The following is a 27,330-nucleotide window of genomic DNA, read 5'->3' on the forward strand; positions in this document are numbered from 1 at the left end:
TCCACTTCATATGAATAACAGCTGGATAAAAACAAGAAGTCGATGGGATGTTGGTTGTGGGGACAGTAACCATTGTGTTCTCTGCGGATTGCATTTCTGCTGTTGTAACAGAGAAGAAAATTAGCAGCTCACTTGTTCTGGTCATTTGTGGGAACCAAAGACTGGAATGCCCAAGATTTCTTTTCCTTTTGATTGTAAAATATCCTGTTTTATTTTCAAGATGAATTGATGTTATTTTCTCTGGACTACTTAATAAAAAAATTGAAAGAAAGAACTTTGTGGCTTAATATGCTTGTGTATTGTTTTTCATTTTTACTGTGGTGACCTTTCAACAAGTGATCGGAGTCTTTCTTTGTCTGTGACTGTGATGCGCCTTTCACTTCCGTCTTTGGCTCTCCCCCTGTGTTATCTGTGTTTTCCATTTGAGGGAAAGCATGACTTCTCTGCTCTCCTCGGCAGCCAAACTTTCCTCTGGCTGTGAGCGGCTTTCAGGCCCCGAGATCAGCACTAGTGTACCAGGGTGGGTAGACAAGTGAGTTCTTTGTAGCTGAGATGAGTTCCAGGTACAAAAGAAGGAAGGAAGGAAGGAGAAATGGAAGAAAGGCAAAGAAAAGGGAGAAAGTTAACACAAAAACAAAGGAAAGAAAAGCTCACTGTTCTCTGGGTGATGTTCACCAGCATCTGTTAGGACTACCTTCATTCAGAAGGTTGTGTTTATCCTTGAAAATTGTTTTTCAGGAAATGGAGGCCAAAGGGCGTGACCTTGGCTTCTACACTCTCTTAGATCAAGATTTTTTTTTTTCTTTTTATTTCCCATCAATGTGAAGAAGCTAACTAGGAAAAAGAAGGCAGAAAGAAAGTCTCCAACTTCAGTGTGGACCTGGTTTCTGAAATGCGGTGGTTTAGGAGTAAAGCAGACAGGACTAAGTGACAGTTTGTCCTCAGTTTTGAGGCTGACAAATCCTAAACTGATTCAGAAAAAGAACTGGCACACCAGTGAAGGGACTATGAAATATCCAGGTGAAGACAAGACACCGATCATGCGGTAGTCTTGGTGGTTGTATTTAAGTTCAAATGAGGAAGTGATGCTGTCAGGCCCCGAAGAGCAGATTGGAGTAGACAGTTTTCTTTACGTCTGATAAAAATGACCCAGAAAAAAGGAACAAGGAGAACTAGTCATTTTCATGTTAAGAAAATCATTATGTATTTGGATTTTAGGCTGTTGTTTCTTTAAATGTTTGAATGTGTATATGCAACTAAAATCCTTCCAAGAATTCTGGAAATAGCTAGTATGCCTCTGTTTCTTGTTGCATTTCTATCTACTGCCTGGTTTACAAAGAAGCCTATGGAAGCATTTTACAATTTTTTTTAAAAAAAGTTTAGCATCTCTGCAATATGGTTATCATATAAAATATAGATTGCCCAGTTAATTTTGAATTTCTGATAAACTACAAATAATTTTTTTACTTCAAGTGTGTCCAAATATTGTTTGAGATATACCAAAAACCTATCCATTATTGATCTGAAATTTAAATTTAATTAGGTATCCTTTATTTTTATTTATTAAATCTAGTAACCTTATTCTGGAAAAATCTAGTGGGGTATTAGCTCTTTTGTCTTTTGGGAAATACTTGCTTTCTTTTCATTGGCTGTGCCTGTCCCCTGTGAATTCTGACTTGGTGTTTTTAGTCAGTCTGGGATAACCACTTTTAGTCTACCTTCCAAGCTTGATTGGATGACACACCAGTTTGTAACATGGCTTCTCAAACTTTGATGTGTGTACAAGTCACTGAGGCATCTTGTTAAAACCAAATTCTGAATCAGAGGGTCTGGGGCAGGGCCTGCCTTTTAACAACTCCTAGTCAATGTGGATACCACTGATCTTTGGACCATACTTTGAGTAAAAGTGTCTTGACCCAAGTTCTCATTTTTAACTGAGCATAAATCAAACTGTAAAACTGTCATCAAAGATTTTTCTTTACTCTTACTTTTTTTCATTTGTGTGGACTCTTTATACTTTTTTTCTTAGCCAGAAAAAAGAACTTAATGTTATGCCTTTTGTTAATGGAAGAAGACTGTATTAGGTTGTGAGAAAGTTCTGTGGAAAGGGACATGTGATTTATTCCAGGAACTGGTCATTAGATTGTTCATCCTTTCGGATTTCTGGAAGGACCAGAAGAATCATTAGAAAAGTCACATGGTCGAACTTGGTTAACAGACTACCCAGGAGCCACGTCGTAAATGTATCTGTTACTAAGCACAAAAGCCCTGTTCCGGGTTGTGTTTTTTATAACACTGAACTTTGGTGGGGAAGAGCATGTTGAAATGATTTCAGGATCTGCACAGAAGACCTTTGAAAATGAAAATCCCAGCTTAATTGCTGAAGATTTCTGTTGCCAGGCATTTTGAACCTTAGGAGGGCAAAATCCCATAAAGAAGCAGGGATGATTGTCAAATTCGGCCAGCACGTTTCTCACCAATGCTCCTGCCTGACTCCTGTCACCTGGCCAGCGAACAGCCGGCTTCTTGACTTGGCTAGATGAAAAGGGTGCGGGATTAAGTGGCCCAGTGTTAGAAGCACCCTGTCTGTCTGTGACCCCCCGCGACTACTGCGCTGACAGTCAGGCGTCCAGAGGTGTTGACAGGGTGCGGTCTGCCTGTTCTGCAGTGTCTGATGTGGCTTCAGTGTCAGACACAGGGCAGACAGGGAGGGGGAGGAAGCTGGCACGGGCAGCGGGGACAGGAGAAGCTGCTAGACAACTCTTCTGGCAGAAGCTCAACTGTTTAAGCTCTTGCCGTCGGGGGAGTTGGAAGAGACGGGTCGAGGAGAGCTGAAGGCTTCCTTGGAGAGGGTTGAATGCCCCTCACTGGGACACTCCAGACTGGCATGGAGCTGGCCTGAGGTCCACCCCTCCTTTTGTGGGAGTTACAGCAGATTGAAGAGGGAGGGGCTTCTCTTTTTTCCTCAATATGCAGACGCCTATGGAAGAGGAGAAAACATGGTCGTTAAAAAGTCATCTCTGAGGTCAGATGATAGGATTGTATCAGTGACCTTTTCCCGAATTTGATGACAGTACTCAGCTTATGTAAGAGAATGTCCTCCTTAGGAAATATAGGACGGGGAGTTTGGTAAGAGGCATCCTGTCTGCTGGTCACCGTCAAGTCACCGAGATAGAAAACAACTGGGCAAAAGGAAATCTGGTGCAGGCACAGAGGAGTTCTCTGTGATATTTTTATAATGTTTCTTTGTGAAATTATTTCCAAAGGAAGTCCCCCCCCCCCAAAGGCCACCTTCCTTCCAGAATGGTTTTGCTGCCTACCGAGTCCTTACACCATCTCCTCCCTTGGAATTACCCCAGTTCCCTGAGCTAAGGCTGCCCCGTAAAGATGTCTGTCCCCAGGGCTTTGTGTCAGGGTCCCCAGGCTGGCCAGATCTACAGGGCAGGGACAAAGAAAACAATCCATAAACATTCACTTTGGGGAGATACTTAATGAACCTTTCTCGTTAAGTTGTGATTTGCTTGTGGAGAGGAGAAATTTTCAGTTACATGTGGAATTATCTGAATTAACCCAGGATGTGCGCTGGAGGCTGGCTCCCCGGTTTCAGAGTAGGGCTGGTCCACACACCTCTCTGTGGAGACCCTCTCTCTCCTACGTTTCCCCCATCTTCCTGGCCTGAGAACACATTTTCAAACAGCTTGATTCTGTAAGGCAGAGCTTTGAACCAGGAAAGGCTGGGTGACTCACTGATATGTGACATAAAGGAGCAGAAAGGAAATTAAAAGTCTTCACCAGTTTGATGCCTTTCCATGATCCTAAGAGATAACTCCAATCTCCCCACTTTCCCTACAAGAAAATTCTTGGTTTCAACTTACCACTGAATTCTTAATTTTTTTTTTCCCTCAAAGGCTAAGAAGAAGCTTAAAGTATTTCTAAGACTATAGTATTAGCTACTTCAGGTATTCCTTGATTTCAATGCAGAGCAAACACCCACTGCACTTAGTTTCTTGAACATCTCAGTCTTCTGTTTTCACCAAAATTGAGGTGGTCAAAAGAATCATTGGGGGAATTTTTAACTTAAAAGATATCTAAGATCACATAATACTCTCCAAGAGCAGTGACTCTTTCTTTCTTTCTTTCTTTCTTTCTTTCTTTCTTTCTTTCTTTCTTTCTTTCTTTCTTTCTTTCTTTCTTTCTTTCTTTCTTTCTTTCTTTCTTTCTTTCTTTCTTTCCTTCCTTCCCTTCCTTCCTTCCCTTCCTTCCTTCCTTCCTTCCTTCCTTCCTTCCTTCCTTCCTTCCTTCCTTCCTTCCTTCCTTCCTTCCTTCCTTTCCTTCCTTCTTTGGTATAGACTATTTTAGTTTGTTTGGACTTGATTTATATTTTTAATTGCTAGTTTTCTGTTCGGAGAATTCAAGAATTCAGTTTTTCCCTTTAGATGTATTTTTTAAGCCAGATGATTCATATGTCTGCTTTAGGGCTTGATAACTTGCTGCAAGTTATGTCTGCACTGAAGGGTTAGTCACTGTCCTGCAAGGCACTCTTGAGCTTCCAGAGATTGCCCGGGAGGGCTTCTCCATCATGTTCTCATAGGAAGGAGGCTTTTGCTGGAGGGAGCCCCATCTGCAGCTCCGCATCCCACCTGGAGATGGGCGGGCACAGCTGCCTGTGAGGGTGATGCTGTAAACCTTCTCAGTCGGAGACCAGATGGACATTGAAAGGCAGGAAGGTGGGGCTGGAGGGTTCTGAACATCAGACAGCTCTCACTGGAGAACAATCAGTGATGTAATGTGTTCTTGAAAACAGACTGCTGGGGGGAGATGGCTTACAGGGCCCTCGTCCCAGCTGGGTCTCCATCAGGTTCTGCAGTTTTGAGAAGTCATCTTCAGGGATCGTACTTACTGGAATTCATAGACTGTGTTTCATTTTGTACTCTCTGAAATTAGCTAATGTTCTAGTCACTCCAGCAACTTTACAAATGGCCCCAATTCCCAGTGCTTTCATGGAGGAGAGGTCGGGCAGCACATGTGTGGCTACCTGGGACTATTTAAGATCCTCACCAGAGTGTTTTTTACCCAAAAAAAAGTCACATTTGCCTGTCCTTCATTTTCAAGAAATAAGGGATGCTTTCAACAGAACAAAAACACACCATAAGGTTATTACTCCTAGTTTTAAAATATAAAATTTAATTTTTAAAAAAAGAGCATATTTTCATCTGATTTATTTATTTATTTATTTATTTTCTCTGTCTAATAAGTTTTACTTTAAAATTATCCATTAGCATATTGCTCAATAAGAAGGAAAAACTTTAAGAGCACACTTACTTGTTAAAAACATTCCTGAAAGTATACTCTTTATCCACTTTCATAAGTCCAGGACGAGGTAAAATGACTGGTGTTTTCCGATAACATGTAGGTTCAGAAACCACTACAAAGATTATCTACATTATTTTTCTTGATTCATTTCCTTAATTATACTGTAAAGCCCATGGAACATAAATCAAAGTTGTACAGGTTCCTGGGATCTTGAAAAATAAAAATCACTTTTTGCTGAATTACTGACCCTTCCAGTTTTAATATGATTTTAACTTTTTATTTTGATTATATTTAAAAATAGTATTTTGTAAAATGAAGCTTGATGCACTTTTGAAATATTACAATGATTTGACACTTTATGTAGAAAGTTTCCAGTGCTTTCAATGTATAATAAATGTGTACAATCCTTTTTTTTAAGTTTTATTTGTTCTTTTTATATATACATGATAGTAGAATGTATTTTGGCATACTATACATACTTGGAGAATGTGTACAATTCTTGGCAATTATTTCTGTTCAGAGTTTTCAGTGACCATCAGAAAGAACTAGACTAGCCCTATGATTTACCAGGGGCTTCAAATAGTATGGGGATCAAAAATCTTTCTAAATCAGTCTACAAAGTACTATACAGTTAAAGCATTTCTAAAATGTTTCTTTAAGTCCTCTCAAATCATGAGTATAGTATTTTTCAATATCTGTATTAATTTCACTTTAATATCATTACATTAACTCATACTTTACTACTAATTCAATGTCTCATTATAAACCAAATGGTCTATGAAGAGGCATGCAAATAGCTGTTACCCAGCATCCCGTCCTCCCCCAAAGTCTTGGCCCACTGTAGATGAAGCTCTGCTAATTCTTGAATCCACCTCTATGGCCTGAGGCATGAGCTGCTCAGATTGGCCAGGCTGCTGTCAGGGCCCATGTGAGCCGGGTGAGTGGGGTCAATGCAGGCAATGTGTTTGGTCTGAGAGTTGATGCTAAGAGTGCTGTTCAGAGGAAAATGGTTATATTATAACAACTGCAGCAGTAGCAATGTAGAGATGGTGTGGAGCAGAGAAAGTCAAAAGATAGCCACTGGGTAAGGAGTTTTGTCACAAGTACCTAACATTTGCTAACCATCAAATAAGTGCACGTGTTTCAAGATGTCTTGTGCATTTCTTGTGCATATGCTTGGGAGTATCAATGAACATTTTTTCCTTTACCAAACAAGAAACCAAAAGATAGAAGGAATTGTCTGAGCCAGACAGAATCTCCAGCCAAAGCAGGGCTGGTTTTGTAAGATTGCTTTGGGCTCTTTCTCTCCAAGGACTGCTTTAAGCTCATGGTCTTAAAAAATCTGACACCTAACCTTGTTCACCCTTTACTGCTTCTTGTCTTCAGGTCTTGCCCCGCTTACCAGGCAAGGTCCTTTAAAGCGGAAACCAAGGATTGGGTTTCTTAATTCTCCATTACACATTGCTTGGCATATAAAAGACACCAAATAAACTCTCAGTTACATAATTTTTGCAGATTGGAATAACATATTCCCTAATATGCTAGTGAAAATTACATTGCAAGAAATGGATTGCAAAACTTTCTCACATACCAGAAAGTAGCTCCAACCAATGTTCTAAAGCAAGTCCTTCTTATTGAAGTCATTAAAGATTTCCCTATTTGATACAAGATATTTTGAATGTCCCATCTCAAAAAATTGCTACCCTGGTTCCCGAATACAAATATCATGAATGATTTCAGGAGGAGCCTGAGGAATCAGGAACCACTGAAAGATGTCTGTGTCCTCTTGTGTCCCACGCCAGCGTGGAGGACTGAAGAAATGGCTACGTTCTGCTCCCATTGCTGCTCCTCTCATCATCTCTGTCCTCGACATCCTTAACAAGACATAATTTTTTGAGTTCCTGCCAGATAGCGAGCTTATAAAGAGAGATAAATCTGTGACAGAATTTTCCAATGCCGGTGAGAAAGAGACAAGCCAAGGGCAGGTTCCCCATCCCAAGTGAGTGAGGAACTTCTTCCTCATTGAATGTTCTTCCTTGTTTGTGAAAACCAAGTGTGTCCCTAGAGCAAAGACCCAGCTCAACTGGAAAGACCGGGCTCCTCAAAGCTGGAGTCCGTCACTGCTCCTCAAGGGACCATGGGACCTTCTTGCTCTGGTGAACAGAGAACACTTTCCCTCCTGGTTCCTGGCATTGAGCCCTTAGCTGACTAATTTCCAATCCCGAGGTGAGGTTACAGAACGCTGAGGTCCAAAGTAGGTTTCTAATGGGAGGTACTGGTAGACCCAGTTTGGATTGGCCTGCGGATAGAAATGTGGCGACATCACTAGTTGTGTCAGTGCCTTGGGGCAGCTGTAAGCAATTCCCACACACCGAGCACCATGAAACAACAGAAATTTATTTCCTGTCAATCTTGGAGGCTGGGAGTCCAAGATCAAGATGTCAGCCAGGTTGGTCCCTCCCAAGCTGGGGAGGGAGAATCTTCTCCAGGCCTCTCTTTCTATACACGTGTCTCTTGACCAAATTTCCTCTTTTATATAAGGACACCAGTCATATGGATTGGGTGTACTCCAGTATGTCCTCATCTTAACCAAGTCTGTCTGCAATGACCCTGTTTACACTTAAGTTCACCTTCCGAGATACTGGTCTTCAACATCTGGATTTTGAGGGGGCACAATTCACCTGCAACAATAGTAAAAACCCATATTCTGCTATCAATGTTCCCCAACCCAGATAAGGTTGACTCACCTCCTCCTCACTGTCCCCTGCTGAGACTGACCCAAGTGTTTCTGAGAGACGGTGGTGCCCTCCAGCACATCTGTCAAATGCTGCTTTCTGTCTGCTGCCTCTCACCAGACTGCAGAGGCCCTCTGCCCTTTTCCTTGGGCACAGATGGCTCTCCTGGGAACAAGTGCTGGACGCTGTGTCCCTCTGCCCATGACCCCTTGGCACACTCCAGTAGCACTGGGTCTGCTCTATGCCTTCTAGACTCTTGTCCACATGGGACTTCTGAAACATAGAGAAGCTTCTCTGTCCCTTGGCCTTCATGTGTCATCTGAAGGAAATGGGGCATCTAGACCTGCATGCTCATGTCTTACAAAGCTTCTAGTGGAAACAGATACCAAGCTACATTCAAACATGCAGGCCCTTGGCCAAGCTAGTCTTGTCTGCTTGACTGTGTTTTATTAGCACCTGGTCTTTTCCAGAATGTTCCTATGTCTTTAGGCAGCCCCACCCCACCATTCTGCCAGACACCCGCGGACAAGTCTGAGCACCACTGAAAGTGGTGAAATCCATCTGTGGACTTAGTTCTTGTTGAGCTCTGTGTTGCTCTTGTGACATCCCTCGTGTGGCCTCCCAGCTTAAGACTCCTTGTGAGTTTGAATTTGATCATCTTCACGGGACTAAATAGAACTTGTATTTCTTTTTTATTTATTTGTTAAGGATTGAACCCAAGGGTATTTATTCACTGAGCCAAATCCCTAGTCCTTTTTTTAAAATTTTTTTTTTTTTTTATTTTGAGACAGATTCTTGCTGAGTTGCTTAGGGCCCAGCTAAGTTGCTGAGACTGGCTTTGAACTTCTGATCCTTCTGCTTTGTCCTCCCAGGTCGCTGCAATTACAGGCGTGCACCACCGTGCCTGGCTTCGAAGTTTTATTTTTTGTTTTTGTTTTTTTCAGTGTGGGAGATTGAGTCCAGACCTTGAGCATGCCCGGCAAGTGCCATCTATGCCACTGATCCCGAGTGAACAGATCCTTGTCTCAGTCTGACATGTAGGGCACTTGAATTTTAAAAGAAGGAAAGGAAGCAAAGAACAGGTTGAACCTCTAGTGTGGAACTTTGGGTGCTCTGACAGCTAGAGCTGGGGAAATGTGGGTGCTCAGAAGCTCTGCCTGCACGTGGCATGTTATCTTGGGGCTTTCTTTCAAATTCCTTGTCACTGAGGATGTTACTTCTGATAGTCTTCACATGTGTTTGGCGGTAGAGCCCTTTCTCCACACAGGAGTGAGTAGACTTGAACCTGAGTCCCAGGGTTGAGTTCAGGCTCTTCGGTTCACCAGCTGCGTGACGGTCCATTCAGCTACACGCCCTGTGCCTGGGTGCCCGTCTCCGAAACGGGAGAAGCCCCGGACTCAGCTTCCCATCTTCTGACAGGCACAATGGGTCGACCCCGTGGGACCTTTACACAGTGACTATCAGGCAGGGCCTCTGACTAGAGGGTAGATGAGGGCTGGGCAGTGATTCAGGAAGCTTCCCTTCACTGTTAGAAATGAACCTTCTGTGACTTTTGCAAGGCAGGTATTTGAGTCACATGTCCTCTTGGTTTTTATTCTCCTAGACCAGCCTGTGGACCTGAAAACTTGTTCACTGCCACAGAGCATGCAGGGCCTATGTGGTCAAGCAGCAGGTGCACCTGTGTCAGACCCATTCAAGCCCATTGGATGGCGTGAGGCCTGTGGGCCCTTTGCTTTGTTGACTTCTGGGTGCTTCTTTGTTTATTTAAGAATTATGTGTAAATAGGGATACTGACGTTGAAATCAATGAGCCTCTGACTTAACCAGGTAAAGAAGACATCGCATAAGAAAATATCATCAATGGTTGGGGGACAATGACTGTGAGCTATTGGGGGGAGCATAGCAATATCATTTTACATTACAGAACAGCATTTATCTGGGTGGAACCAGAAGGCAGTTGAGAGGGATGATCCCGAGGCTGGGTGATAACCCCATTGTGAAACCATCTTTATCTCCTACTTGACTGATGTTTCAAACTGATGCAATGAGATTAGCAAATTGCTAAGCTGAAACCAAGGTAATATCTCTCTTCAACACATGAAGATGTTTTGATTAACAAAAAAAAAAAAAAAAAAAAAGAAAAGAAAGAGCAAACAGGAAAGGCGATCAAGCCCACTCAGGATCAGAGACCTCTGGAAGGATGGCAGGTTGGATTGTAGCTCAGATTTATTTGATCCCTGGGGTAACTGGGATCAGAGGTGGAAGAGCAAGGACACAGTGGCAACCTAGAGGACAGCTGAGGCCGGTGGCTGCAGTGAGAGATGTCAGGAATAGGACCAAACTGCCTGGCCACGGTGGACATACCACAGCTGAGGCATCGGCAGCGAAGTGGTCGCCTGCATGAAGGAACAGGAGACAAGGCACGTTGCGCGACGCGTTGGCCTAACTGGAATGTCACTGCTTAAATGTGAAACATAGGTGTGATTTGAAGAATACATTGCTCACAAAAGCATGCGTGTGTCTGAAAATCGAGGTCCCTAGGCCCACCCCAGACCTACTCTATCAGGGATTGGGTTCCTGGAATTTGCATTCTTTGAAAGCAACCTGGGAATTGAGATACAGCCCAATTGAAGGACAAGGTTTGGAAATCAGAGCTCCAGTGGACACTAGCATGTGACTGAACACACCAAAGCATTCCTAGACACGCACTTATCACTAAGGCAGCATTGCCTCGCTGTTCCACTGTAGGCGTTCACGGATACTCTGATTTGCACAAATGTCATCTGCGGACTTCTTATTTGAAAATAATTTCAATCTTAAAGACAAGTTGAAAATAAAAATAATAGGAAGAACACACATATCCCTTTTTACTACACACAATTTCAGCCTTTGCTTTATATTCTGCATTTTCTCTTTACACACACGCATAGACACATACACACACACAGAAACACAGAGTTTTTTTCCCGGAACTGCCTGAGAATAAATTACACATAGCCCATCCCTTTATGCCTAAAATCTTCACGGGATGTTTCTTCTCTTGCACAACCATTCAACAGTTATCACCTTTAGTAATTTTGACATTGATAAAATATTTTATCTAATCTATCATTTGCATTTCAGTTTTGTCGGTTGACTCAAGGTCGATGAGCGTTGTTTCCTCAGCCAGTAGAAGGTTCCTCTAGGGTCACACAGTGCATTAGATTGTCCTGTCATTAGCCTTGCTTTTTAATCTGAAGTAGTTCTGTGGGCTTTCTACATGCTTTAGAACATGACCTTTTTGAGAAACTCGGTCACCTGCACTCTCTGCCTTCAACAGGACACTTCTCATTTGGGGCATCTTTGTTCTTTCCTTGTTACTGGACACAAGTCATATATTCCATGCTGAAAGATGACATGTGGGGTGGTGGCTTCCATGTCTGGGGATACTTGAATGCCATCTAACCTTCTTGGGTGATCCCAATATTGGTCACCTGGTTAAAGGGGTGTTTGATATCCTCACTGCTTAATTAACTTTTTTCTCTCTTGCAACTTATAAACTGTCAATGGGATGACCTTTTAAGACCATGCAATCATTCTGATGCACATAAAAATTTCTCTAGGATTTACTGTCCACTGACAGTTCTTGCCTGATCGAGTCTTTAATATGATGATTGCAAAATGTAGATTTTCTGTTTTCAACATTTCCCCCTCTCTGCATCTTACCAATCAGACCTTAGCATTTTCTCTAAGCTCTATTCCTCTCATTTCACTGACTCTTGTGTCCTTGGGACATGCCCCTGACTTTTTTTTTTTTACATTTTTTTGTGTGTGCTTTCTTTCTTTCTAGCTCTTTATGACTCTACCCTGCCCCAGTCCTGGAATTTGCATGCTCTCCTCCTCCTCTTAGTTCTATTTAGTGGGGAATGGTGCTAGAAATCAAAAATCTAAGTACAGTAGTCCCTCGTTATCCTTGAGGGGTGCATTCTAAGACCCCCAAGGATATATACCTCAAGGCTATATCTGGATCTGAACCACAGTCATAGATAGTATCAAGTCACACACACACACACACACACACACACACACACACACTCACTCACACAACTGTCTTGGTACCAAGATGATGACTACCATGTGGTGACCAGTGGCAGGTAGCAATCCAGTGTGAATATGCTGGATAAAGGGATATGCACATGCTGGGTGGGACAGAGCAGGATGACAAGGATTTCATTACACTACTCAGAATGGCCTGAAATCTAAAACTTATGAACTGTTTATTTCTAGAATTTTCCACTTCATATTGTCAGACTGTAGTTTACCAGAGAAAGGTGAAACTACAGAAAGTGAAACCAAGGACAAGGGGTACTAGAGTACAAAGCGCTATACTACTCTCCTAAGGGTTATGTGTCTTGGACAGGTAGAGAAAATACATGCACATTTATCCACATGTGCACGTATATATGTATGCAGATACAGCTCTGTAAGCACACTGCTTTCAGGAACCACCAGTGATACCAATACTGATTCTAATTCAAGTCCACCTTGCAGGTATTGCTGGCCCTCTTCCTTTGCCTGTTTGTGTGTTCCTTTTACACAGCAAGAGCCCTGGCTCTCAGCAATGCAAGCACATTACACATTTGCTCACTCCCTCAACAGGTCTAGAACGATCCCAGGACTTCTTGCTCTGGTCCCTCCTCCCTGCAGTCCTGCACTCACAACAAGAAATTAACCTTCTGAAAGTGGTCAGGATCTGCCGTGACTCTTTGGCCCCTTCCACCCCATGGGTGCCAAACAGTGATGGTGTGAATACCATGCCCTGAAGTGACCTGGCTCCTGCCGTACCTCCTTCTTTCTTTCTCACTTTCTTTATCCTACTGTGATACTCATTTGAAATACAATTTTTACATTTTGGTCTTTGGTTTTAGTCTTCCCTCTTCATTCTTACTGTTTATATATTTTTTCGAATATGCAAACCATTAGTATGTCTTCAAAAGTCAAAATGCACCCAGAGTTTACCCAGGTAGGAATCTCCTCCCTGTGCTTACTCTTACCATCTCCCCTGGAACGTAACTCAGTTCTATCATTTTCTTGTTTCTTCTTCCTGCTTGATTTTTTTTCTTTTTTTTGTAAAATTAATCCAGCATTCATATGTCTTCCTATTTGCCTTTCTTCCTTCAAAAAAGGTAGCAGACTACTGATGCTCCTTTGTCCCTTTCTGGAGCTCCGAGAGACTTGTATTCAGCCCAAGTGAGTGAGTGAACTTTGCCAGGGAATTTACATCCTCCAAACTCAGCTTCTTCATCTGCAGATGGTGAACATTTTTAAAAACTCTTTGTTTCTCTTATCTCTTACTGAAAAAAAAAATTGTCTGTGACATAAATTTAGTTTTCCTCTTCTAATCCATTATAAATTTAAAAATGTGCTTCCAGGGGGGAGGGGAAGTCTCACATAAACCCTTTGGAGAACATGGAATCCAGCCAGGGCTGAGGTAAGTCCTTTTGCAGCACAATAAGCATTTCTAGCACTTTCCATGTCTAGACACTCTGCTCAGTTCTGGCCTCCCTTTGTCATTTCAAAGTTCCCCTTGCTGGAGGATCTGCCCAAGGTGGGACCCCTGACTCTCTTCCCTCTGAGGGAGGCTGTAAGGTCAATCCATAAGGTCTAATCTAGTTTGTAATTCAGCCCCTGGTCTAGAAGGGCAGGGTTCCCTTGTAGACTCCCCACCCACCACCCCATCATGTGAACCTGGAACTCTAAAGCGAGTTGGCTTGAATGGCAAGTGACCACAGTTCAGTCTCTCCCTCCCGGGAGGACAAGGTGCCAGGGTGACTCACGACAGAGAAATGCAGAAACCTCCTGAGCAGCTTAGGGAAGGGAGAATTAACTTCTGGAAGGCCCCACACTCGTCTTCCCTAAAACAAGAAGTCAGTGCCTCAGACACAGCCACGTCCTGTGCGCTGAGTTCCCTCAGCGGCATTGAGAGCGCCCTTGCCTGCAGTTTCCAGAGATGACTATGATCGGTGTTACTTCCTTTCCAAGGATCACGCACTTGGTGGCATTTAGCATCCCCACGACCGAATCTGCAACCTGGCGTGATCAGCACCAGCCTCGTTTAATTTCCCGCACTGTTCACTTCTGGTTTCCAGAGTCCGCCGGGACCTGAAGAGTAGCCTGCATCTATTGTAAAGTCAAGGAGGGAAAAGACACTTTGTTAACCACTACGGTACAGCTGGTGGCAATTCTCAAGCTGGCACCACGTACCCAGGGCATGCGGTTCCCATCCCACCCAAGGGCAGAGGCAGTCCTTCCCTGTGACCCCTCGGCTACTGGATGGGACCTGAGGGTGCAGACCTTGGCCTCGACACACCACCCCCGGCTTCCTTTCTTTCACCCGAAGGCACTCCAGGCCAAGACCCCCCTCCAGGCCTGACAGCCATCGTTCATGCCACATCTCTTTCTGATCCCAGAATCCTTCTTACCTGTTTTTTTTCCCCTAGCCGGGAGGAGTTAAGGTTGATAGGAGAGTTACCGACGTTAACCTGTTTGCTCTTGTCTCTACATTGTTCAGAGCAAAAATCCCATTTTTGTTGTTAAAAAAGCAAAGTGAGACACAGCAGCCACCATACTGTGGGTGACCCAAAGGGAGCATGTGCAGCATTTCTGGAATACACAGGTTTGGAGTGTCACCCAGCAGGTGGAGAACAGCTGCTGGAGGCCTGGGCTCAGCACTCAGTGCCCTGCTGGCCACATGATCTCGGGCAACTTCTTGGCCTCAGTTTCCTCATCTATAAAATACTGTAAAGGTAGTGGCTCCCTCATGGAGTCGTTGTGACATTAAGTAATTTAAATATGAATCATTATGGACAGTACTTGCCACATGGTAAGAGTGAGAAAAGGAGGCTCAATCCCACCTCAGTGCTTCCTTTTACTTCCAAGTGCCTCTCCCAGTCGCCTCTGGGATGCTCTCTGCAAAACAGAGACAAACTGTGTCTGCGGGGATTACAGACCAGGCCAGACAGCTCCTGAACATGCTGTGTTTAAAGACAGACAGCTCCCCTCCATGATCAACATCAGGGTAAGCAAATTTCTCTCCACAGAGACCCAGACAACACTGGTATTGCCAGCACAGTATCTGTATCTTTAAACCACAATGGTTTTAAGTTTTATTGCCAGGCATGGTTCCATGCCATCTTGCAGATAGTGATGATAGGGTTGGAGACATGAGGCTTGCAGTGTACATATGAAGAGCAATGTAGGGAGGCAGAGAGTAAATGTGAATAAATGGCAGCCATGTTAAGTGCTGAGTGTTCAGGATGACAGCACTGGACTTGCTGCTGAGAACAATGAACTGACAACAGGAGGCACAGTGGTCTTTTTACCATTGCTATAACAAAATACCCGAGGTTGGGTAATACATAAGGAAAAGATGTTTATTTAGCCTACAGTTTTGGAGATTCAAGAACAGGGTACTAACATCTGCTCAACTTCAGGGAGGACCCCCTTGGCTGTGTAACATGACAAATGGCATCAAACTGGGAGCCCATGGGAAAGGGAGAGAGAGATCATAGATGGGAAGCCATAGAGTGATTCAGGGGTCAAGCTTGCTTTTTTGTAACAACTCAGTCTATTGGAAACTAGTCAGAGTCCCATGAGAACTGTTTTAACTGCTTGTGAAGTCACATCTCCAGTAGCCTAAACACCTCCCACTAGACCCCACTTCTAAAGGTCCACCTCTCACCATTGCCACACTGAGGACCAAGCCTCCAACACACGAAACTTTCTTAGAAATGCAGAAACAGCATTAAGTGAACCACATACCACAGCAGATGCTATTTTCTGAGCACCAGCCATGCACCCAGCTGTGTGCTGAGAGTTTTATCTACACTGTCAATTTTAACTCCATCAGGACTCTTGGGGTGGGGGCAAAGAGCTTCATTTACATATTATTTGTTTGTTTGTTTTTTCCGCAATCCCACAGTGCTTCGGATTCGAACCCGGGCCTTGTGCATGCAAGGCAAGCACTCTGCGCAATGGGCTATATCGTTAGCACTCACTCACGTATTATCCTGGAAGAAACAGAGCCTGAAAGAATTTACCAGTGTGCACAAGCAGAGCTGGACTCTAACCAAGCAAGGTCTACCAGGTGGGCTGCCTGGAGTGGGAAGGAGGTGTTCCTCCCCAGAAGTCCCACAGTGGAAGCCTCTGCAAACTCACAGGGAGCTGGCAGAGGGGAAGGCAGTGGGGTTGATTCAAGGGGAACCACACTGAAATGACCTTCAATTTGCCAGAGAAAGCACTCCACGTTATTTTCGAAGTTCGCAATGCTGTTAGGCCTCAGAATGTTCAACGTATGGTTTAAGATACTTTCATGAGCCAGAATTCTTTTCTGTCTTCTGCACCCCCCTCTCTCTCTCTGTGCATGTGTGTGAGGTCTTATGTAGTTATTCAAAGAGTCCACAATAAAAGTCCATCTTAGGAAGAAGTATTGCATTTTTGCAAACATGATTCAAGAGGTTTGTCCGAACACTGTTGTAATTGCTGCCTTCATATATTTAAAAAAAATCAAACAAATCAAGATGGAATCCCAAATTTCAATTTAGAATTTCAATTTCAATTTAAAATTTCAATTTTGAAACAAGTTTCTTAAATCCAGCGTTTAAATAGGAAACTCTGAGGTCCAGCTGAGCAATGAATCCAGAAGTTGAAAGAAGAAAAGGAAAAGGGGAAGAAAGGAAGGAGCGAGTGAGGGAGCCCTCTCCACTCAGACTTCTGTCCCTGACTGGGAAGTGCGTCCCCCCCCATCACCTCTTCCCGAGGTGCTGACTCTTCATGGCTGCCTTTGTGAAACCAGGATCACAGGTTCCTTAGGGGAGCAATCCTTCAGGAGTGGACGGTCAACAGATTCACAGAGGCTGGCTGGTTAAATGTCCCTTCAGAGCTATGTTGGGCCTGGAGTTATATTGGGCTGGGAGTTTTGCTTTGCTTTTTCTTTTCTTATTGCAACTGCCTGTAAATAAACTTAAAAAAAAAAAAAAAAAATTAGTTGCTTGCTTGGGATCACTTTAGATCAGCTTCCCCCTCCTCTTCCTTGTCCTATTGATTCCTCCTCCCCCACTATTTCCTTCTCCTTTTCTTCGTCCCCTCCTCCTCTTTCATATTCTGTATTTGGCTTCTGATTCCATCCAGGAAGTGGTGGATTAGCTAATGGAGCCTTGTCAGCAAAACACGAGTGAGCTTCCATGGTGTGTTCTGTAGGAACGTCTCTGCTATGGTTTGGGTCTGAAATGCCCCAAAGGCCTCATCTCCAGCCTGGGGAGCTACTGGAGGTAGTGGAACCCGTAGGAAGTGGGGCCTGGTAGAAGCCGGTGGGGTCACTGGGGGTGTGCCCTTGAAGTTCTGCATGAAGTGAGCAGAACTCTGCCACCAGGCACTCTCTATTTGATGTACTGGGTTACACGGGCTAAAGTGAGGGGACCAAGTGACTGTGGACCGAGATCTCTGAAACTTGAGCCAAAATTAACCTTGTCCTCTAGATTTCCTCGGGTACTTTGTCACAGTGATGGAAAACTGTTTAGCATAGAATCGGGTCTGTGTCCATGTGGCATCTTTATCTCAGGGTTCTCAATTGGAGCATTTCCCCCCAGAGGACATTTAGCAAAGTCTGGAAATGGTTTCTGGGTGGGGATACCCTGTACTCTGAGTGCTCAGTGGGTAGAGGTGGATGATGCCTCATCCTCTGTGACACACAGGACAGTCCACCGTGGAGAATTATCTGGTTCAGAATGTCAGAAGAGCCAGGGTGGAAAAATCCTGCTTTATTCTAATTACTGATTGTTTTCCATTATTTGATGAGAAAACATATCCACCAGCTCGGGGTGGGAAGTGAGCTTGTCCTTGGGATTGGTGATTGTTGTGCACCAAGTCCAGACCAGGTGTGGCCACCCAGATAAAATCGAGAAAAGGGTCCAGTCTGCAGGCCCTTTTCCCCTGGTAATAAGCAAATGGACTTAAGTCTTCTGGGTGCAAGAGATGGTGGGGGAATCAGGAAAGAATTGCAAGTGGATCTTTCTTGTATTTCAAGGGGAAAAAAATACATGTAAATAAGGAAACCAGTCTGGACAACATATATTGATCGGCACCTCCCCCTGTACCCTAATGCCTTCAGTTTGATTAAAAAAGACTGTGCATTTCTGTATAAATGCTTGCTATGATAGGAGAATAAAGTGTTTTTGTTTTCCTTTCTGCCAACTTTGCAACATGCTGGTGTGAAATCCTGCTGCCTGCTGTCAGCGCACTGGTGGAAGCAGAGGTGACTGGAGACTTCTGTCTTCTCAACAATCTGAGCCCTCTTGCCATTCTTTCCTGATTCCCCCACCATCTCTTGCACCTAATTGCTTGTAGCAATTAGGACTTGTGTGGAAAGACGAGAGTGTTGACTGAACCAATTAAAAGATCAATTAGTGCAGTGCAAGAGCTTAGAGAAGGACTTTTCTATGACACAGAGCTGCTTGTCCATCAATAGAGAGGGCTACGAGCAGAGCCAACATCTAGCCGTACGTATTCTTTGCTCCTAACTCTTCCTTTAACAGTGTTCTGCGCATTCAGTAGTCCGTGAGCTAACTTGACGAAGATGGCTTCTCTTGCAATATGACTCCCATTTATAAGAATTAAGCGATCATAACTAGGTAAAATAATAAAGTAACACCAAATTGATGCAAATGTTTTATTTTACTTTTGGCTCTGTGGTGGTTCATTCAGAAAAGCGATTTTCCCATCTGTTGTTTTATGTCTGGTTTAGACTTGTCCTTGCTCTTATAAGTTAAAACAAAACAAAAAACCCATCTGATTTTAGTTTTCCTTCCCGTCTTGGACTCTCAGGATAGGTGTATCACCTTGAATTTGCAGATTCTCCAGTAGGGGTCTTCTCACCTGGGGGGACGCAAACATGGACTCCACAGGGTTTTCCAAGGTGCGAAGTATTTGCTTATTAATTATTTATGCAATCAGTGGTCAGACAGCAGCAGGAGTTGGGCCTGGTGCCTGCGGCATGTTTCCTGTTCTTTCAGGGTTTGTACGTGGTTGGAGGTGATGGTGATGCTGCTGGTTACGACTATGGCCAGCAGCAGTCTTCACGCCCTTGACTCCCTTCTCCTCTGAGACCCGTGACCCTCTGAGTCTGAAGGAGAGAAAGAGAGCGAGCACACCAGTTGGGGTCTGAAACTTATAGGAATGAAGACCGTGAACTCGGGTGACATCTGAGGTGGCCATGCTCAGGGTGCCGTGGTGTCACCTTCTCCACAGAAGGTCTATCCTGGTGAGTTCTGTTGGACTGGAGGTGACCAGGAGAGCTTTCGTCTGGACAGAGGCAGGTCACACGGCCTCCTACGTAGCTTCTCGCTTGGGTTCTGTCCCATTTGCTCCTTGGTCTTTACTTCTTCTGAAGACCCCTCTTGGTGTGAGGCATCTCCAGGTCCTTCTCACTACGCAGCCAACCACCTTTCTTTCCAAGGGAAACAGTTCAGAAAGGAGCCCAGGAAGGAACCCAAAAGGAGATTCTGGGAGGGATCTCCAGGTTCACTCCTAGTGATTACTTGTTCCTTCCCTTCTAAGAGCTCCGCCCAGGAACCATGGCCCCGTAGCAGCATTGACGTGGGTCCATTCCAGTTTTCCTCCTTGCAGGCGGGAAGGCGGAAGGAGCTAGGGGCATCTTCTGGAAGCTGATGTGTCTGGCCCCTAAAAGATCAGTCACACTGTAAGGTGGAGTGTGCTGGGAACCAACATGGCAGCATCATGGCGGATGCTTCGAGTTTGTAGGTGAGGACGACAGGGTTCCGTCTACCTTAGCTGGGTAAGAGACAGGGCAGGGGCTATTTTGTGGAAATACTAAGATGTTCAGAGAAACTTGCCTGTTTCCTAACCAGCCAGGAGAAATACCCACCTTTACTGTGGGACTGTCCTAGTAGAGACCTCAAGGCTGACACTTCCCCAAAAGAGCAGCGGTGGGTGTCCCTGGGGAACTCACTTCAGGTGTCCTCTGGGTGCATCTGCCCAGCAGAATGAAGCCCGGGCACAGGAGGAGCCCAAGCTGGTGGCAGGTCTGCAAAGTGCAGCGTTCATCAGCTTTGTGGAGGAAGGCACACGGAGGGACCCGGCGGTGATGACTGAGCCCCCACGTCTGCGAAACTGCCTCGGAACTTGGCAGACGTGGAAGTGGGGCCTGGGGTCCCTGAGGGAGAGGGGGCGGAGCCTGAGCTGAACTAAAAGGATGAGGATTGTTCAGAGGAGGGCACGGAACGCCCGGCCACCAGGAGCAAAGACTGGGCACTGAGGACAGACGAGACTCCGCTCCCTGTCCTGATGATGTGTGGCGGGGTTGGATGGGGAGTTTCTTCAGATCATAGTGGGTGAGGCCAAACAGGAGTGGGGACAGGATCCTGAAGGTGTCTCAGTGCCTGAAGGAAATCTGGGACGTCCCCCCATGTGGCAAGGAGTGACGGAGGGGACACAGTGAGTGTGGTTTTATAAGGAGTCTTACGGTTCTAGCAACAGGATTGCTCTGGCAAAGTCTGGGTACGATGAAGTGGGATCATTAGTTCCCTGTTGTTCCAAAAAAACTGTAAGAAAGGGGCCACTAGCTCACCTTCTGTGTAGCTGACGTTCCGCTTGCTTTAGGGATGCATGCCTTTCAACTCTGCTTTAGCTACGGGTCAAGAATATCGAGGCTATGTGTTGATCAGAATGTATTATATGAAGAGTAAATTAATAGTAGGGATAGAGAGGCCCACGTCTGCCTGGTGGAGGGTTCCCATGACATGGGACTTTGGTGCTAAAATTGAAACCAGTGAGGTCAGGCCAGGACAAGGTAGGTAGTCACCCCAAAGGTGGGTGGAAACGGGAGGCAGCTGGAGACTCCAGGAGAGGCCAGGTGCAGGAGCATGCCTGTCAGCACACTGCTTCGGGAGGCCAAGGTAGGAGGATCACAGCTTCCAGTCCAGCCCAGATAATTCAGCAAAACCATCCCAAAATGAAAAATAAAAAGAGCTGGAGAAGCAGCTCAGTGGTAGAGCAGCCCTGGGTTCCATTCCCAAGTACTAAATACAAGCCAATGAAATGAATAAAAGAAGCAAAGAAAGAAAGAAAAGGGAGAGACGCCCAGATAGTCAAACGGCTACTGAAAGGGACTGACTGGGCTCAGGTTGGGGTAGGAAGTTCCACTCGCACATGTCCTGGGTAGGAGGAGAAACCTGGGAGTTACAGGGTCTTGCTGTGTGTAGGAAAGAGCCAGAGAGTTCTCCCCAGGAACGAAAGTCTGCTGCCTGCTCAGAACGGCAGGCGGTGGGTATCGTCTAGTTAGCACCTGGGAGGAGGATGTGGCGAGGGTTCTCCTGCACTTGAGGGGTTTCCAACGTTTGTGAAATTACTTTAAAGAAGTGTATTTTTCCTGTGCATTTGATATAAAATTACATTACCTCGTCCATCTTTTTAATTTTTATGAAGATCTACAAATAAAGGGAAACCCTGGCAGGAGTAAGACTGGCACCCAGCGCTCACATGCTGCTGCTTAGGAAGAAAATGGCAGCCAGCCTCCCCAGGGACAACCGTGGCCTCACCAAGGGAGGGCCAACTCCATCGAAGGAGCAGTCCTAGAGGCTCCATGCTCTCACATCCTGAGCCGTCGGGACAGTGGCTCTAAGATGCTGGGCTTTCTGCCGCTGCAGACTTTCACGCCTGGCCCTGAATTTTCACAGAGGACCCAGAGCTACACAGGTCACCAAGGACGGCGGGAGGAGACAGAGTCACAAGGAAAAGCGTCACCTGCAACTGGTTCTTGATTTTTAAATATGAGGCCTGCCTTTAGAAATTATTACCTGATTATTTTGGATTAAATTGAGCACCACCCACAAACTTGTATGCTGAAGGCTTCACCCCAGTACCTCAGAATGTGCCCTTGATTGAAAAATAGGGCCATTGCAAAAGTACTTTGCTAAAATGAGGTCATTAGGGTGTGGTTCTGCGCCGAGGAAGGCCAAAGTCCCCAGCTGAGGGAGGCCTGGACCAAATTCTCCCTCAAAGCCCTCAGAAGAAGCCACCCCGCGACACCTGGCCCTTGGAACAATCAAGAGTTTGCTGTTTACGCCACCCAGCTAGTGACACTTTGTTATGGGAACTCCAGGAAGTGAACACGGTTTCCTCTGCCCATTTTCCTATTTAAAAAGTAGAATACCCACTCTGCCACAGTGCACTTACCTTTAGGTTTGTAAGTAATATGCCATGATTTTTCAAAAAAAAAAGAAAGAAAAGAAAAGAAAAATGGAAAATCATACTATGAAAACCTGGAAATATTTCTATGCATTTGAGTTAAAGTAATATTGTTCAAAAATCATGATTGGCAACCACCCACTTGTTTACAAGTGGGATTTTCCCACCCTCTAGCATTCATCGTTTATGAAACTAAATATTAGTTGAAAGCCTCAGAAGATTTCCAATAAAACTGCTAAAAGATTCTTTTGATCTCTGGGCAGCTCTGAGGACAGATACGACTTCATTCCTTCTGGAAAATGCTTTGTTCTTTTGACTCCACTTAAGGAGGCAATAGAAAAGCAAATAATACATCAGGCTTTCCTTCTCTGCAGAACAAAGTTAATCCGGGTCCTTATCATGTGAAACTGCGCCCGGATATAATCTTTTAGAAGACGTAAATAATTCTTCATAATACACTTGACAGCACTTGATCTTTCTGTATTTCTCCATAGCAGAGGGGTACTAAAAAGCGCATTTTACTTGTTTAAGGTTAGTTAAATGAAGTTATGGTAATAATAGTACAGCCTTAACGTTGTGTTTTAAATACAAACTACTAAAAAGATAAAACTAATTTCACTAGTTTCTAAGAAAATTCTAAATCACGTGTCAGACTTCTTCCTCCTGTTCCAGTGCCAATGCCAGGGATCTCCTTTCCATGTGTGTGATTTGCTCCAGTTTTAGTAACTCTGCACATGAACCCTAAAAGATTCTTTAAGATCCCCCCTTGTTCCTTGAAAAGTTTAATCAGGTGAAAAATGCTGTCCCTTATCATTACCACGATGATGGTCCAGTTTTCTTTTTCCTGATTCCCCTGCCACTGTGGATCAGGCTGGCTCTGGAATGGTGAGGGGGACCCTGGGGAGGAGGGCAGCAGCTTGGGAGGCTGCCTATTCCACGGCGGATCTGAGGGCCCTCAGGGGCAAGTGGAGCTGTGGAGGAACTGAACGCAAGGAGTTACCGTCATGTCTGTCTCCGACAAGCCACTCTGGAAGCCGCTTAGAGAACGGGTCAGTGACCATGGGGTGGGGACGTGAGACTAGAATCAGAGAGACTTGGGAGAGAGGCCGCTGAAGAGGTGAAGTGTGATGGTCGCCGGGTGAGAGAGGTGGGAGGTAGGCAGACCCAGGAAGACGTTAGCGACAGGAGTCCCACACCTCAGTCATTTCCTGCTGTAAACAAAGGCAATTGATTACTTGCTCCATCCTTTTAAAATTCAGTGGTCGGTGTTGTTTCGTGAATGATAAAAGAAAATCAAGAGTCATCATTCGGTCCTACACATTTCATTCTAATTAATTCAAGAAATTCCAGGCCGAGAAGCCTGCTCAGGGTGGACACTGGCATATTCACAGGATCCCTAGGAGTCCAGGTGGGACAGCCAGTGTTTGCTCAGCAGCCTCTGACTCCCTGTGCTGTAAACTTTGTCCCTTCTCTGTGCGATCCACGGGCATGGCCCCCATGTTGTCTCTCAGAACTGGGCCTATGCGATCATCAGAGGGAGCCCCGACGTCTTCCATGGGGAGCACCCAGTTTTGGCTGCGGACCTGAGAGAAGACCAGATGGGGCGGCTTGACGTTTGCTGAGATGGTGTCTCCTGGGAGCCCAGGCCCAGGGAAAGCCTGGCTGCCACTCTGCCCGGATCCATTTCCCACGGACACCAATAGGTGGCAGAGCGATCTTTCCTACACTCCAGAGGGAAAACGTATAGAGAAGTCCACGTTCGCAGGGCTCAGTCGCTGGGCTTCAGCAACTAGATACCTCGTTACCTGAATAAGCAGCAGTTTTGGAATTTCTACACATTTTTACTTTTGCTGATGCTCAACATTGTCTACAGTGTTTCAGTTAAGTAAGATTTCAAGTTTTAGAACAATTAGCCAAAATACAGGCATAGTTTATTAATAATTAATTATTAAATATTTTCTTCTTGTGGCTAGAAAATTTGTTCTCATTTTATAGGACATTTCCTCTTTTCTTTTGGTATGTAGAGACAGAAGTGGAAATAATGCTAATTTTAAGCTGTTTAAAAGTGAGTGTTCTTCTTTGATGTAGAAGCAGAAGCCATGTGGCAGGTTCTGAAACTCAGTCACCTGATAAGAGATTCACAGATGTACTGCAGACTGGGTCTGAGAGATGGAGAAATCTGTCTTTTTGAAAAATTAAAATTTTGCTCTCAAAATGGAAATTGAGATATTACCTTGAAATCCTCTCCAGTATTATTCTAACTGAATGCATTTCCCTAGTAGTTTTTTGTTTGTTTGTTTGTTTGTTTGCTTTCCTGCATTAAAAATTACATACTGAGGACTACTTTAGGAATACCGACCGAATGAGAAGATTCTAGGAAAAAACCATAGGTGTCCCAGTGGCTCCTACAGTCCAGGGTTTACCTTGTCTCTAGAATGAAGCAGTCTCTGAGTTCTGTGGGCCCTGAGTGCACACCCAGGGACTTCCTCCATGTCTCCTCCTTGACTTTTATCCCCTGTCCTCCGGGTGGGGACCAGGACGAGGTGAGGAAGGTACCTGCCTAGTGCATATCTCCTGAGGGGTCACCAAAACCCTCAGGAATCAACATAAATGACATTTTCTTAGATACAGAAGTATCCCAAGTAAGAAGGCCTAAGTGACAAGGGCTCACGAGGAGCTTGGGCGAGGGCCGCTCAGGGCCACTGTTGCCGTCCTTCTTAGGCTGTCCATGGGGCGGTCCTCATGTCTTTTGCCTTGGTTTTGGTTTTTGTTTTGCTTTTTAAACAGGGCCTGGCAGCAGCCTCTGGGTTTCTGCACCTTCTGTGGCGTCCTATGAAGTCTGGGGCTCAAGGCTGCGTCTCCTTTGCCTTTCCTCGTTTGCCTTGTCCTCTCTCCTGCTTTGTGGACACGGAGTCTTGGGGACATGGAGGCCTTTCGCACACAGGATGGCGGCCCCTTTACCGTCCCGGCTGCTCATCACAGGAGAGAGCGACGCTGGGCGGAACATGAGCCACAGGAGGCCTCGCAGATGGCTCATGTGTGCTGGGATGGTGCCCATCAAGGAGCCACGTGCTGTGCCCATTGCTGTCTCTCCCTGTCTTCCTCCAGCCATGCTGCTGGCTGGCCTGGGCTCAGGCTGGGTGTGGGTTCCTGGCTCTGCCCTGGGACGTGCTCACATGTTCCTGAAGGCACTGATTTTTTCCAGGTCTTCCCCGCCCTTGTAGACCATGAATTTGCTTCTTTAACAGGATCTCCAATGGAAGAAATTGCTGCAAGCTGTGACATTCTGATTTTTGGCCCTGTTGAGTATCTAAGTGAATGTCTCGGTGAATCCACACCTGCACACAGATGACGCTGTGTCGCTGCTGAAGGGCCAGGGACAGTCTGCTGCCTCCCCGCCTTCTCCCACAAGCACTGCTGCCTTCTTCCCAGAATTTCATTTGTTTGCTGGTTTTCTGTTTCTGACTCCCACACCTGAGAGGCAGTCTTCCCACCCTGCAGCAATCTGAACCCCAGAAGGGCGGAGAGGTTGGAGGGCCCATATGTCAATGAGGCCCAAAGGTGTTGCCACAGCTCCTGCCACAGCATGCTGGCTCCTCAGGTCCCTGCTCCCCCTCAGTGGAGGGAAGGCTGAACTTCAGGGTCTCGCTTCTCACTCTAAACAGAGGACACAGAAGGAAAATCTTAGGCATGAATACACATCACAGAACAAGTTTGAAATCCAGTGTTCTGTGGGGACATTCTTTTAAGGGGCTATTTAAATCCCACTTGGCTTTGGAGCATCTGTGTATATTTGTTTCCTGGGCCAGAGAATAATACATGATATTTAGTACAAGTTTTTTAAACAACAGGTTGATTTTAGAAAGAGTTAAGTTAAAGTACTTCAGAGAAAAAGAATTTTCCTGCTTAGAAACAGACATTCACTTTTAAAATGCCTATTTAGAAAGATTTACATTAACTCCTTCCCAAGAAGGAGAGACTTCCTGCTTAGAATCAGCCTTCATTACTCAAGCATCATTTTATCTTGAACTCTTTGAAAATTCAAGACGTAGAAAATGTCATTTTTTACTGTGTTCATACCCAACCGGATTTGCTATTTTTGAAAGAAATAGCACAATGTTCTTTTACTTTGATGATTATTTGATAATCTACAGTTTTTGGGGGGGCTATATTTCCCCATCTTTACAGAATTCCAGGATAATCAGAGCAAAATAAAATTGCCTACTTCATTTGGTTATTTTTCTTCTTCCAAACATATTTAAATACTTGTTGGAAAAGGGTCGGATGACTTATTTCTTACGGATATGAATGTATATCCTGTCTTTTCCTGAATGCACAAGAAAACTGGGTCTAGCCATTTTTTTCTTTAGAATTATTCTTGGCAAGTCTTTGGGAAAATCTGTTAGCTTGTCAAGATAAATTTTACAAGCAGTATCCCAGGTTATGGAAACCACTGCAAAATATTTCAGAGATAAAGAACCTTTGCAGAACTAGGGTTACACGTGTGTTTATCGTGCACACACACGCTCACTCTCTTCTTTTTTTTTTTTTTTTTGGTACTGTGAGTATTCAAAATATTTGGAGTGTTGTGCGAGCTGGAGACAGTTTTCATTTTTATTTTTTAAGTAAGAGGTACGGTCGTGGAAGAGAGCTTGAAATTTTAGGGGTGCATCTGGCCAGAATGCAAACTCTCAAATTCTTCAGGAGGCAGTGCTGTGTTCTGTCCAGAAGATTTTCTGCTGCCTTGTTTGTTGGGTTTGATGCTGTTGCTTATCGAATGCTATAAACAGAGACACGACCTCACAGCAACCGGGAAAGTCCCATTCTATGATTTTGAAGTTGTCCATCATTTGTACCATGAGGGCATTCATTTTTTGCTTTAAGGGAGTATGTATATGAATGTGAGTTCCTTTTGAAAAAATGTCCAGTGTCCATTCCCTGTTTCTCTTGCTGGAAGAGAGTTGCTCTTCCCTGTCTCCGACGTATGCAGCTTCCAGTTAGTTAACGGTCGTGGTGGCCCACCCACCCTCAAGCTCATTTTC

Source organism: Sciurus vulgaris (assembly GCF_902686455.1).
Source record: "Sciurus vulgaris genome assembly, chromosome: 10".
In the NCBI taxonomy this organism is placed as follows: Eukaryota; Metazoa; Chordata; class Mammalia; order Rodentia; family Sciuridae; genus Sciurus; species Sciurus vulgaris.